Source organism: Zingiber officinale, chromosome 10B (assembly GCF_018446385.1).
Source record: "Zingiber officinale cultivar Zhangliang chromosome 10B, Zo_v1.1, whole genome shotgun sequence".
In the NCBI taxonomy this organism is placed as follows: Eukaryota; Viridiplantae; Streptophyta; class Magnoliopsida; order Zingiberales; family Zingiberaceae; genus Zingiber; species Zingiber officinale.
In genome coordinates, this window is record NC_056005.1 from 60,585,868 (window position 1) to 60,598,678 (window position 12,811).

The following is a 12,811-nucleotide window of genomic DNA, read 5'->3' on the forward strand; positions in this document are numbered from 1 at the left end:
TGCATAACTGAAATAAACTGTACTCACCTGCGAGGCTTGGGCGAATGACTGTGGACATACACAGATAAAGATAGTCAGAGCAAATACGCATGTATCCTGTATGCATGTCAATCATATGCAATCACCCAAGTGCACCATCCAATATGCAACAATCACAATAAATGCAATCTGTGCATATGATGCAATATGACATGGTCACCCCTGACGCCAGTCAGAATCTCACACACAATGGTGAGACCGCGTGGGTAGGGCTGTGACACCGTGCACTCTGCCGTCACTACCCCTGAAGAGTGACCGAGTGGACGGGATGCTGTCGGAGTACACCTATCCTCCTACCTCAAACATAGTGAGGGAGCGCAATGCTCTCAACTCCCGGTACGCGATGACGGGGAGGGATCCCGGCTGCAACCCCGCTGTATCGTGCTACCCATGAGCACCCCGGCGGTGCACCACCGAGCAACCTGCCATACACACCCTGAGTGCTGTGCCACTACCCATGCAGTAGACACGTTGTGTGCAGGCCCTCATGTAGCCGGCCGACGAGCTCAACAATAATGGAGTCGTCCATCGCCCAGCATGCAATCATGCGGTATGGTGCATGCGGCTACAGAATGTCATACCTGAACGTATCCTCCTCCATATACGTAGGTGCCAAAAAGGTAAACGTAGATATATAACAGAGATATAAACAACATGAATCCAACAATATATAACAAGTATCTCCAACATCTAATCATGGGTAGATAAGCACTATAAGTAACCATAACCACGAACACATATACACATGGCAAGAGATAAAAGTAAACCAGACTAATGTAAAGCATCTAACAGTAGAAGCATGTGATAGGTATCAACTAAGCTAAGACCAGGGAAGAAATAAATCTACCATCTATCACTAGTAACTATATATAAACTATACATATCATAAGACAGTATCAAAAGATAAGTCAAAGGGTACCCGCCTCAAATAGAAGGTACAATCCAAATCCGAAGTCGAGACGCCTATCTCGAATCAGAGTCCTGTGTCAAACAATATATATATATTTTATTTAGCTAAATCCAAATGATTAGCTAAATAAAATCTCCAAAACTAAATTAGGGCAAAACCCTAATCACCATTTAGATTAGAAATCTAAACTTAGATTAAATCCAATAGTTGACTAGGGTTAATTGTCTTAACCCTAATCATTCCATTAGTTTAATCTAAGCAACCAAATCTAATCACAATCAACCACTACTTACAACCTCTAGTAATCATGTAATCCAAATCATACCTAAATCTACACATAACCAACTAAATATAACCCTAATTCGTATCATTAAAACAAGGTAACAATTGACCTCCAAAAACTTACCCAAATCCAAGGTGATCACCAGTAGATCACCACCCAAGATGTTGCTGTCAGTTAGGGTAGTTGCTGTTGGAACCCAAGAAAGTTCACAGCACTCAACCTTGCTGAAATCTTGAGCACACCTCATTGATCAGAACCTATTGACTGCTGGGATTCTTCTCCACTTCAACCGAGACCTCAATCACAGTGAAGAAGAGAAAGTCCAAGTACTGATCAAGGGATTTACAGCAAACAATTGAATCTGACATCAAGATCACAACAAAGAAAAGAGAGTAAGAATCAACAATGCATTACCTCGATCGGTTGCCTCCAGAAAGTGTCACCTAATCCAATCCATAATGCAATGTATTGAATCTACTGACCCTCAGCTAGCCAGCGTCTGCCAAGACCTAGCTCCAGCAGAGGAATCCAAGATCCACTCAAACGATCCATGACCTGACCTAGGATCGCCGACGATCAAAGAGGAAAAGCAAGAATCGAGGATGAAACTCGAAGCTAGGGCACAAATCAGAGAACAGAAAAGCGAGAGGATCAATTGCTTACCCTTGAAGCCCTAATTGTCCCCTCACGCCGGTGATCGGCGATGGCACGGCTCAATCCAACGGCGCTGTCCGATACGGCTAGAGAAGACACGGATCGCTCCGGGAATGACTCGTGGAGAAGGAATGAAGGGCCGATACGCTGGGGACAACACAGATCGGGCACCCGTCGTGCCCTAGCCGCCTCGCCGTCGACACTCGGCCGCCGAATCCACTGAACAAATCTCCCCTCAGTCGAAGACAGCACGGCTCCGCTGGTTTCCGTCGTGTTCCAGCAAGCTCCGGTGGCTTCCTCCTCGGGCGATGTCAACGATGGACGAAGGTCCCTCGGCTTGGCTTCGATTCGTCCGCGAGACAAAGAGAGGGAACAGAGGAAGGGAAGAAATGTCGGGGAAGAGGAGAAGCTCGGGTTCGGCGATAGGTTTAGGGAAAAAGAAATAAAAGAAAAGGAATTATATAAATAACACATTTCCTCACTTTAATGAGTATCCCAAATAGGCCTTATCCGAACCCATTAATTCGTCCCCTCAAAATTCGTCGTACGAGCTCCGAAAAATTCCCAGAAAATTTCTAAAACTTCTAGAAAAATTCTATAAGGCTATTTTCCAAATAACCCTATTAATTAAATTTTCTATGATCTCACATCCTCCCCTACTAATAAAAATTTGGTCCCCAAATTTCGCTATAACCAATAGCAAACACTGAAATATAACCATGTAGTATAAATGCTGAAGAAACTCTAACCCACATACCTCAAGTAAAAAGATGGGGGTATCGAGCTCGGATCGTATCCTCCAGCTCCCACGTAGCCTCCTCGTCAGAATGATGCTGCCATCCGACTTTAACCAGTCGGGCCGTCTTGTTCCGCAGCTGACGCTCTCTACGGTCCAGAATCCGTACCGGAACCTCCTCATAAGTAACGTCCGCCTGAATAGGAATAGATATATCTGACAGAACATGTGCCGGATCGGATACGTATCTCCTCAGCATAGATACATGGAATACATCGTGAATGCCAGCTAGAGATGGTGGTAGCGCCAGACGGTAAGCTACTGCTCCAATCCTCTCCAAGATCTGGAATGGCCCAATATATCGGGGAGCTAGCTTACCTCGGAGACCAAATCTCTTCACCCCTTTCGTGGGTGAAACTCTAAGAAATACATGATCACCAATGGAGAACTCCAGGGGTCTCCGTCTCTGATCAGCATAACTCTTCTGACGGTCCTGAGCCTCTGACATCCTCCGTCTGATAGTACGAACTAACTCTGCATCCTGCTGAGCTCTCTGAGGTCCTATCAACTGGGCCTCCCCAACCTCTTCCCAGAGGATGAGTGTCCGACAAGGCCTACCATACAATGCCTCAAACGGTGCCATCTGGATAGCTGTTGTTGTAGGCGAACTCCACTAATGGCAGGTGGTCCTCCCAACTGCCTCCGAAGTCCATGACACAAGACCTCAGCAAGTCCTCCAATGTCTGAATAGTCCGCTCTGAGTGCCCATCTGTCTACGGATAGAATGTCGTACTGAAACGAAGCTGTGTGCCCAAGGACTGCTGCAGACTCTGCCAGAATCGGGACGTGAACCGTGGGTCTCTATCAGATATAATGATCAACGGAACTCCATGCAATCTGATAATCTCTCGACAGTATAACTCAGCTAATCGATCCAGAGAATCAGTCTTCCGGATCGCTAAAAAGTGTGCGGATTTGGTTAATCGGTCAACGATTACCCAAATCGCATCATGGCCTCGACGAGTCCTAGGCAACCCAACCTCGAAATCCATAGTAATGTGCTCCCACTTCCACTCGGGAATAGGGATCCTCTGAAGTAATCCAGCAGGTCTCTGGTGCTCAGCCTTCACCTGCTGACAGACAAGACATCTGGCTACAAACTCCGCGATGTCTTTCTTCATACCGTTCCACCAATAGGAACGCCTCAAATCACGATACATACGGGTCCCACCTGGGTGGATAGCAAATCTAGAATGATGAGCCTCCTGAAGTAACTCCTCCATGACCGGGTGAGACTGAGGTACACATAATCTACCTCGGAAATAAACAATCCCCTCATCGTCTCGTGTAAACTCAGTCTGCTGTCCGGAAGCTATCTGGCTGCTAATGAACTGTAAATGCTGATCTCCGGCCTGGGCCTCTCGAATCCTCATCCTGATCGACGACTGAGCCACCATGGTAACAAGAATACCCTGCTCTGTCCGTCCCTGCTCCTCAAGGCCCAACTCGGCGAATCCCTGAATCAAGTCCGTGACTGTAACTCGATGACAAGCTAAAGTCCCTCTGGACTTCCTGCTCAGTACATCAGCAACCACATTAGCTTTACCCGGATGGTAGCTAATAGTACAATCATAATCCTTCAAGAACTCCATCCATCTCCTCTGTCGGAGATTGAGTTCCTTCTGGGTGAAAATATATTTGAGACTCTTATGATCAGTAAGAATCTCAAAAGTAATACCATAAAGATGATGTCGCCAAATCTTCAAAGTAAAAGGTAATAGCGGCTAGCTCTAAATCATGTACTAGGTAGTTCTTCTCATGCTCCTTCAACTGATGAGAAGCATAGGAGACTACCCTACCGTGCTGCATCAAAACAGCGCCCAAGCCCTGAAGAGATGCGTCTGTGTAAAGTACGAATCCGTCATCACCAGAAGGTAAAACCAAAACTGGTGCTGATACTAATCTCCGCTTCAGCTCCTGGAAGCTGGTCTCACAAGCCTCTGACCACGTGAACTTCACGCCTTTCCTAGTCAGACGTGTCAATGGCATAGCAATGCTGGAGAAACCCTCAACGAATCGTCGGTAATATCCAGCCAAGCCCAAGAAACTACGGATCTCCTGGACTGACTTCGGCTGCTCCCAGCTAGTGATAGCCTCGATCTTCTGAGGATCTACAGAAATACCTCGGCTAGACACCACATGTCCCAGAAAACCAACTGAGGGAAGCCAAAATGCACACTTGCTGAACTTCGCATACAGATGATGTCGTCGAAGAGTCTCCAAGACTATGCGACGGTGCTGCGCATGTTCCTCCTCGGAACGCGAATAGACCAATATGTCATCGATAAACACAATCACAAACTGATCTAAATACTCCAAAAAGATACGGTTCATCAAATCCATAAATACTGCAGGAGCATTGGTAAGCCCAAATGGCATTACCAAAAACTCGTAATGTCCGTATCTGGTGCGAAATGCTGTCTTCTGAATATCAGAATTTCTAACTCTCAGCTGATGATATCCAGACCGCAGATCAATCTTAGAATACACTGAGGTATCTCTGAGCTGATCAAATAAATCCTCAATCCGGGGCAAGGGGTACTTATTTCTGATAGTCACTGCATTCAGCTGCCTATAATCGATGCACAACCTCAGAGTACCATCCTTCTTCTTGACGAATAGTACTGGAGACCCCCACGGAGATACACTAGGGCGAATAAAGCCCCTATCTAATAACTCCTGGAGTTGGACCTTTAGTTCGTCCAACTCTTTCAGTGCCATATGATACGGAGCTTTCGATGCTGGTGCAGTCCCTGGAATCAGCTCAATAGCAAACTCCACTTGCCTTCGGGGAGGCAAACCTGGTAACTCGTCTGGAAAAACGTCTGGATACTCTCGGACCACCGGAACGTCTGAGAGCTGAGAACTACTGCTGTCGTCAGTATTAATCAAAGATAATAGAAATCCCTGACATCCATGTGATAGCAGTTTCTGCGCCTGTATCGCAGAAATGGTCGATATCCCATCGTCTCTGATGCCAGTGAAATCCCAAGAGGGTTGGTTCGGAGGTCGAAACATAACCACCCTCTTCTGGCAATCAACTGTGGCATGATAAGCAGACAGCCAATCCATACCCAGGATAATATCGAACTCGACCATCTCCAGTACTAACAAATCTACGGTGAGTATGATGCTACCAAAATCTAACGGACAACCTTTGACCTCCTGAGTGACATCCAAGGTATCACCAGATGGTAAGGAGACGGTCAGTCGTCGCGGTCTATGAGAAGGTAGTCTACCAATCTCTCTCATAAATGCACAAGATATAAAAAAATGTGAACTACCTGTATCAATTAGCATATCAGCAGAAAATGCATAAAGTAAAATCGTACCGCGGAAAACGGATCCGTCGGCCCGCTGTGCGTCCTCTCTGGTGACCGCGTGTACTCGTCCAGCATCGGTCGGTGGTAGAGGCGGTAGTACTGCCAAAGGCTGCTGCATCGAAGTCGAGCACACCGCCAGTCGAGTCTTGGATCTTGAGTCGAGATGGGACTATAAGGCCGCAATCGCATCTTGAATCGGTGGGTCAGAATCGATCTTGCACTCAATGGCCGAGGTCAATCTGACATCTCGAGTCGAATCGAGGTCCCGAAATAGAACTCGACTCCATAAGGGCCTTGAATGCTCCGACCGAATGCCATAAGCATCTGCTGCGAGTGGGGCCGCCCTCTGCCGATGGCCGAAGATTGGGCTTCGGCCCTCCTCGCCGAGTCCCAGATGACCAAGTGGTCCTCCCGCAACCGAAACTCCGGAAGCTACATGTTGGGCCTTCAGTGAACAACCTCGCTGATGTGCCTAGGCAGTTTGCAATAATAGCAACCGATCGTCCCATACATGCAGAGGTGATGTGATCTCGGGATCCTGCAGGCGATCACGAGTCATCGATGGGTATTTCCGTTCTGCTGAGAAGGGGAACGCGTCTGAGGAAGACTTTCACGATTTACGGATCGGCGGATGACCCGAGTACCGACCTGCCTCGAGCGATCGCTTGCCGCTGCCCAAGAGTCTCGTGGTCTGCTGGCTCGTCGAAGTCCGATCACCGCTTCCTCTTCTTATCGCATTCACTCTCCGAGAGTAGACTCAATCATGAGAGCTCTATCCAGTGTCTCGGTGTATGATGAAGTACTAAAGCGAAATCTTCACTGAAGATGCCCGTCCCCCTCGACAAATCAAACATCTGAGATACATCGCACTAACTCCGAGATCGAATCGCCAACCGATTAAATTCAGATTATACTCCATCAACGGCGGTTATTACGCACAGACTAAGAAAATCCCGCCAAGAGTCATCGATATGCTCGGGAAAATCGACTCGAATGCCTCCTAAATCTCGCCGGGTAATATCGATCGCCTATGATGGAGCGTGTGTCCCACGGATCTACGCCCCATCTCGCAGGTGGTAAGCAGCTAGCTCGGCCTTCTCCCACTCGGAGCAGGCCATGTAAAAGAATGTCCGCTCCATAGTCTCAATCCAGGACTGAGCTATGCTCGGATCAGTCTCCCCGTGGAATAATGTGAATCGACTCTTCATCGACTCGGCTAAGGCTGGGATCCGTGCTCGTGCCGCAACTATACCAGTAGGGATCGCTGCGGAACTAGGTAGAGCCACTGGAGCTGATCCTATGGGTGGTACTGAGGGATAGGCCGGAAGAGGTACCACTGGTGCCGCCGTATAAACTGGGGTGGGTACTGCTGGTGGAAATGCTGAGTAGGCATAAGTAGGGGCGACTGGAGGTACGATGGGCGGTACCGGGTAAGATGTAACCGGTACTGCTGGTGTAGGTACCGAGTATGTAGTAACCGGCGCAGGTATCTGGGGTGCCAAGTACGTAGTAGCAGGCGCGGCTAGAGGGGCTGCCGAGTATACTAAGGGTACTACTGTTGGGGGAGGTGCTGAATATGCTGACGGTGGTACCACTGGTGGTACAGTCGAGGTAGGTACCTCGGAAGTCGGAGCTATCGGGGTCTGATAAGCACCCGTACCCACAATGACCTGAGGAGTCTGCCCCTGACGGACAGGCTCAACCCTAACAGACCTCTCTGAAGACTCTGTCTCAGGAGAATCTAATGGCCTCTTACGTGGCCGCCCACGTCTCGATGCCGGTACACGTGTAGGTGGCATATCTGTAAAGAAATGTTACCCAAATATCACTATAGGTATAAGAACTGAAAAATTTCCTAAATTACCTATTTGCCGTCTGGAGATATCCTGTCGCTGCTTAGCCCCAAAAGAACTAATAAAACCTTGTCCAAATACCTCGGAATTCCGAAACGAGAAAATCGACGGAAATCCGTACAATCCGAAAATATCCAGATAAGCTCGCAAAACTCATAAGCACTAGTATCAGAACGGCTCTGATACCAAAAATATTGTCAAAGGGTACCCGCCTCAAATAGAAGGTACAATCCAAATCCGAAGTCGAGACGCCTATCTCGAATCAGAGTCCTGTGTCAAACAATATATATATATTTTATTTAGCTAAATCCAAATGATTAGCTAAATAAAATCTCCAAAACTAAATTAGGTCAAAACCCTAATCACCATTTAGATTAGAAATCTAAACTTAGATTAAATCCAATAGTTGACTAGGGTTAATTGTCTTAACCCTAATCATTCCATTAGTTTAATCTAAGCAACCAAATCTAATCACAATCAACCACTACTTACAACCTCTAGTAATCATGTAATCCAAATCATACCTAAATCTACACATAACCAACTAAATATAACCCTAATTCGTATCATTAAAACAAGGTAACAATTGACCTCCAAAAACTTACCCAAATCCAAGGTGATCACCAGTAGATCACCACCCAAGATGTTGCTGTCAGTTAGGGTAGTTGCTGTTGGAACCCAAGAAAGTTCACAACACTCAACCTTGCTGAAATCTTGAGCACACCTCATTGATCAGAACCTATTGACTGCTGGGATTCTTCTCCACTTCAACCGAGACCTCAATCACAGTGAAGAAGAGAAAGTCCAAGTACTGATCAAGGGATTTACAGCAAACAATTGAATCTGACATCAAGATCACAACAAAGAAAAGAGAGTAAGAATCAACAATGCATTACCTCGATCGGTTGCCTCCAGAAAGTGTCACCTAATCCAATCCATAATGCAATGTATTGAATCTACTGACCCTCAACTAGCCAGCGTCTGCCAAGACCTAGCTCCGGCAGAGGAATCCAAGATCCACTCAAACGATCCATGACCTGACCTAGGATCGCCGACGATCAAAGAGGAAAAGCAAGAATCGAGGATGAAACTCGAAGCTAGGGCACAAATCAGAGAACAGAAAAGCGAGAGGATCGATTGCTTACCCTTGAAGCCCTAATTGTCCCCTCACGCCGGTGATCAGCGATGGCACGACTCAATCCAACGGCGCTGTCCGATACGGCTAGAGAAGACACGGATCGCTCCTGGAATGACTTGTGGAGAAGGAATGAAGGGCTGATACGCTGGGGACAACACAGATCGGGCACCCGTCGTGCCCTAGCCGCCTCGCCGTCGACACTCGGCCGCCGAATCCACCGAACAAATCTCCCCTCAGTCGAAGACAGCACGGCTCCGCTGGTTTCCATCGTGTTCCAGCAAGCTCCGGTGGCTTCCTCCTCGGGCGATGTCGACGATCGACGAAGGTCCCTCGGGTTGGCTTCGATTCGTCGGCGAGATAAAGAGAGGGAATAGAGGAAGGGAAGAAATGTCGGGGAAGAGGAGAAGCTCGGGTTCGGCGATAGGTTTAGGGAAAAAGAAATAAAATAAAAGGAATTATATAAATAACACATTTCCTCACTTTAATGAGTATCCCAAATAGGCCTTATCCGAACCCATTAATTCGTCCCCTCAAAATTCGTCGTACGAGCTCCGAAAAATTCCCAGAAAATTTCTAAAACTTTCGGAAAAATTCTATAAGGCTATTTTCCAAATAACCCTATTAATTAAATTTTCCAAGATCTCACATCGGTAATAACTCTCTAGTGGAATGAGTTATTATCGATGAACTTGAGTTGTGTGTTCGGGGCGAGCACGGGATACTCAAGCTCATCGGAAGGCTAAAACCAATTTCTCCTCTAGGTCCCTGTTGTAGCCTCAATAAAGCCTCAAGTCCATCCAAAGAAAAGCCTATCTTGGTGTCCAAGAAGGGGCCGGTTCATTGCTTGGTGACCAAGCAATGGCCGGCCACATATTCTCTAGAAGTGGCCGGCCCTTGCCTTGGGCAAGGGGGCCGGCCTCAATATTTAAATTAGGAAGGTTGTTTTTGAATTTTTAAATTTTCTCAGATAATTACAATTTGTAAAAAGAGAGATTTTAAAAATTTATAAAATTTTCCTAATTTAAATTAGGCCACAAGGTTTTAAAAGAGAGTTGTAAAATTTATAAAACTTTCTTTTAAAAAGAAATATTATTAGAGATGTTTTAAATTTTAAAACTTGGTTTTAAATTTTAAAACTATTCTTTTAATATCCACATTAGAAAAAAAGAGAGTTTGTAAAATTTTATTAGAAGTTTTCTTCTTTTAAAATTTTATAAATTTTTTTTCTTTCTTTCCCTTTTAATAAGTGGCCGGCCACCTTGCTTGGTGCCCAAGCATGGGGCCAGTCAAATAATTAAACATCAACAAATAGTTGTTTAATTAATAAATCAATCTAGGATTGATTAATTAAAAGGAAAGAAAAAGAAAAAAAATTAAAAGGAAATAGGAATGAGTCTAATTTTTTATAAAACTCTTTCCATAATTTTCCGTTGGGAAACTAATATAAAAAGGGGGGAAGGGGAGGCCTTGAAAAATATAACAATTGATATTGTGTTGTCGGAGATCATCAAGTGGCCGGCCCCTCTCCCTCTCTTCCCTTTTCTCTCTTTTGCTCCTTTGTGGTGGTGGTGGCCGAATTCTAGAGAAGGAGGAGTAGCTTTCCGGGTGGTGTTCGTCTTGAAGGATCGTCGCCCACACGACGTCTAAGAGGAGCCGAGGGATACGACAGAAGATCTCGAGGTTTTTAACATACAAGGAAGAGGAATAACTAGTATTTAATTTCTGCATCATACTAGTTAATTTTTCTTTGTATAAATACCAAATACAAGAGACATTCGATTCTTGTTTTTCGAATTTTATTTCAATGTTGTGTTCTTTTTCTTTTTTCCTTGTGATTTCATTGTTCCTTTTGGTTAACCTAGAGTTATATAAGGAAATTAAATATTAACTTTCCTTAAAAGGCTTTGTCTAGTCGGTGGTGGTTGCTCCCATATCCAAGAAGGCCAAGTGCCTCGCCATGCAGTACTGGAAGCCAATTTTGGAAACTAATATTTAATTGAATTTATAACCTAGGTGATTTGGATCAAACGTGTTAAGTTCCGCAGGAGATCCAAATCTAAACCTAAAAGAACATATAAGTTAAACTTGGAATCAAACGTGTTATGTTCCGCAGGAGATACAAGTTTAACTTAAAATAACACATGGTAGCTAGGGAAAGATCAGATCACGTACAAAATTTTTGTACAGTGGAGCCATTGGGTTTTCCGAGTAGCAACCAACAGTATTAATGATTTTTGATTTCTCCATTCCAAATTTTCTAATTAATTCCTTAGCATATTTAGTTTGATAAATATTAATTCCATCTTTGGTTTGCTTAATTTGTAAACCTAAGAAGAAGTTAAGTTCACCTACCAGACTCATTTCAAATTCATTTTCCATTAGTTTGGTGAATTCTTTTAGAAATTTAGAGTTTGTTGATCCAAATATAATATCATCGACGTAAATTTAGGCTATAAAAATGTCATTTTCTAAGGTTTTTACGAAAAGCGTTGGATCTATTTGACCTTGGTTGAATCCTTTTGATATTAGATAATTGGACAAATGTTTATACCAAGCCCTAGGTGTTTGTTTTAGTCCGTATAGGACCTTTTTTAGTCTAAAGATATAATTTGGTTGTTCTAAGTCCTCAAATCCTGGGGGTTGACCTACATATACCTCTTCTTTAATAAATACATTTAAAAATACGGATTTTACGTCCATTTGAAATAGCTTGAATCCCTTGTGTGCTGCATAGGCCAGCAACATCCTAATGGATTCAAGTCTTGCTACAGGGGCATAGGTCTCATCATAGTCTAACCCTTCTACTTGATTGAACCCTTTAGCTACTAATTTAGCTTTGTTTCTAACTATTTCACCTTGATCATTTAATTTGTTTCTAAAAACCCATTTAGTGTCAATTATGGTCTTGTTAACGGGTTTAGGCACTAATTCCCAGACCTGATTTCTTTCAAATTGAGCCAATTCTTCTTGCATTGCTAGGGTCCAATCTGGGTCTGGTAGGGCTTCTTCTATAGTTTTGGGTTCAATTTTTGAAATCAGGGCTATTTGGCTCCGGTTCCTATAATATGACTTAGTTCTGACTCCTAAAGTTGGATCACCCAAAATTTGGTCAGATGGATGATTTGTGCTTGTTCTTGTTGGTCTTGTACCATTTGAGTTAGTGATTTGTTCTTCAGATTCAATAGGTTTAGGTTGAATTTCATCATCTTCTCTGTTTATTGAGTTATCATTTTCTGTATTTTCATTTTCATTTATTGTGTTGGGTAATTTATTTTCTTTATCAAATATTATATTTGTTGTTTCTTCTACTTTTAGGGTATTTTTGTTATACACTCTATATGCCCTACTGGTTGTTGAATACCCTAAAAATATTCTTGGGGTTATTTTTGATGTAAATTTCCCTAAGTAGTCTTTAGTGTTCAAAATGAAGACTTTACACCCAAATACCTTTAAATAGTTTAAGTTGGGAATTTTATTATAATAAATTTCATTGGGTGTTTTATATTGAAATTTGTTAATTAAAATCCTATTTTGAATGTAACAGGTTGTATTAACTACTTCAGCCCAGAATTCATTAGATAGTTTATATTCGTTTAACATGGCCCTAGCAGCTTCTTGTAGGGTTCTGTTTTTACGTTCTACTAGACCATTTTGTTGAGGGGTCCTAGGGCAGGAGTATTCATGTTTGTACCCATTTATTTCACAAAATTTAGTAAAGTTGTGATTCTCAAATTCTCCCCCATGGTCGCTTCTGATTCTTTTTATTTGAGTGTCTTTTTCATTTTCTATTAATTTACAAAAGATTTTAAATGTTT

The 12,811-nt window shown here is 43.8% G+C and overlaps 2 long non-coding RNA genes across 2 annotated transcripts; both read right to left on the bottom strand.

Moving 5' to 3' along the window:
- Positions 1-962: 962 nt before the first annotated feature.
- LOC122030107 lies at positions 963-2,122 on the bottom strand. Its single transcript, XR_006125310.1, has 4 exons — positions 1,896-2,122; positions 1,647-1,792; positions 1,356-1,561; positions 963-1,020 (listed from the first exon to the last, which is right to left on the bottom strand). It is a non-coding gene; the product is annotated as an uncharacterized LOC122030107 (long non-coding RNA).
- A 6,476-nt stretch (positions 2,123-8,598) lies between these two features.
- On the bottom strand, positions 8,599-8,997 carry LOC122030187. The gene is made up of 2 exons (XR_006125338.1): positions 8,755-8,997; positions 8,599-8,669 (listed from the first exon to the last, which is right to left on the bottom strand). It is a non-coding gene; the product is annotated as an uncharacterized LOC122030187 (long non-coding RNA).
- Positions 8,998-12,811: the final 3,814 nt, after the last annotated feature.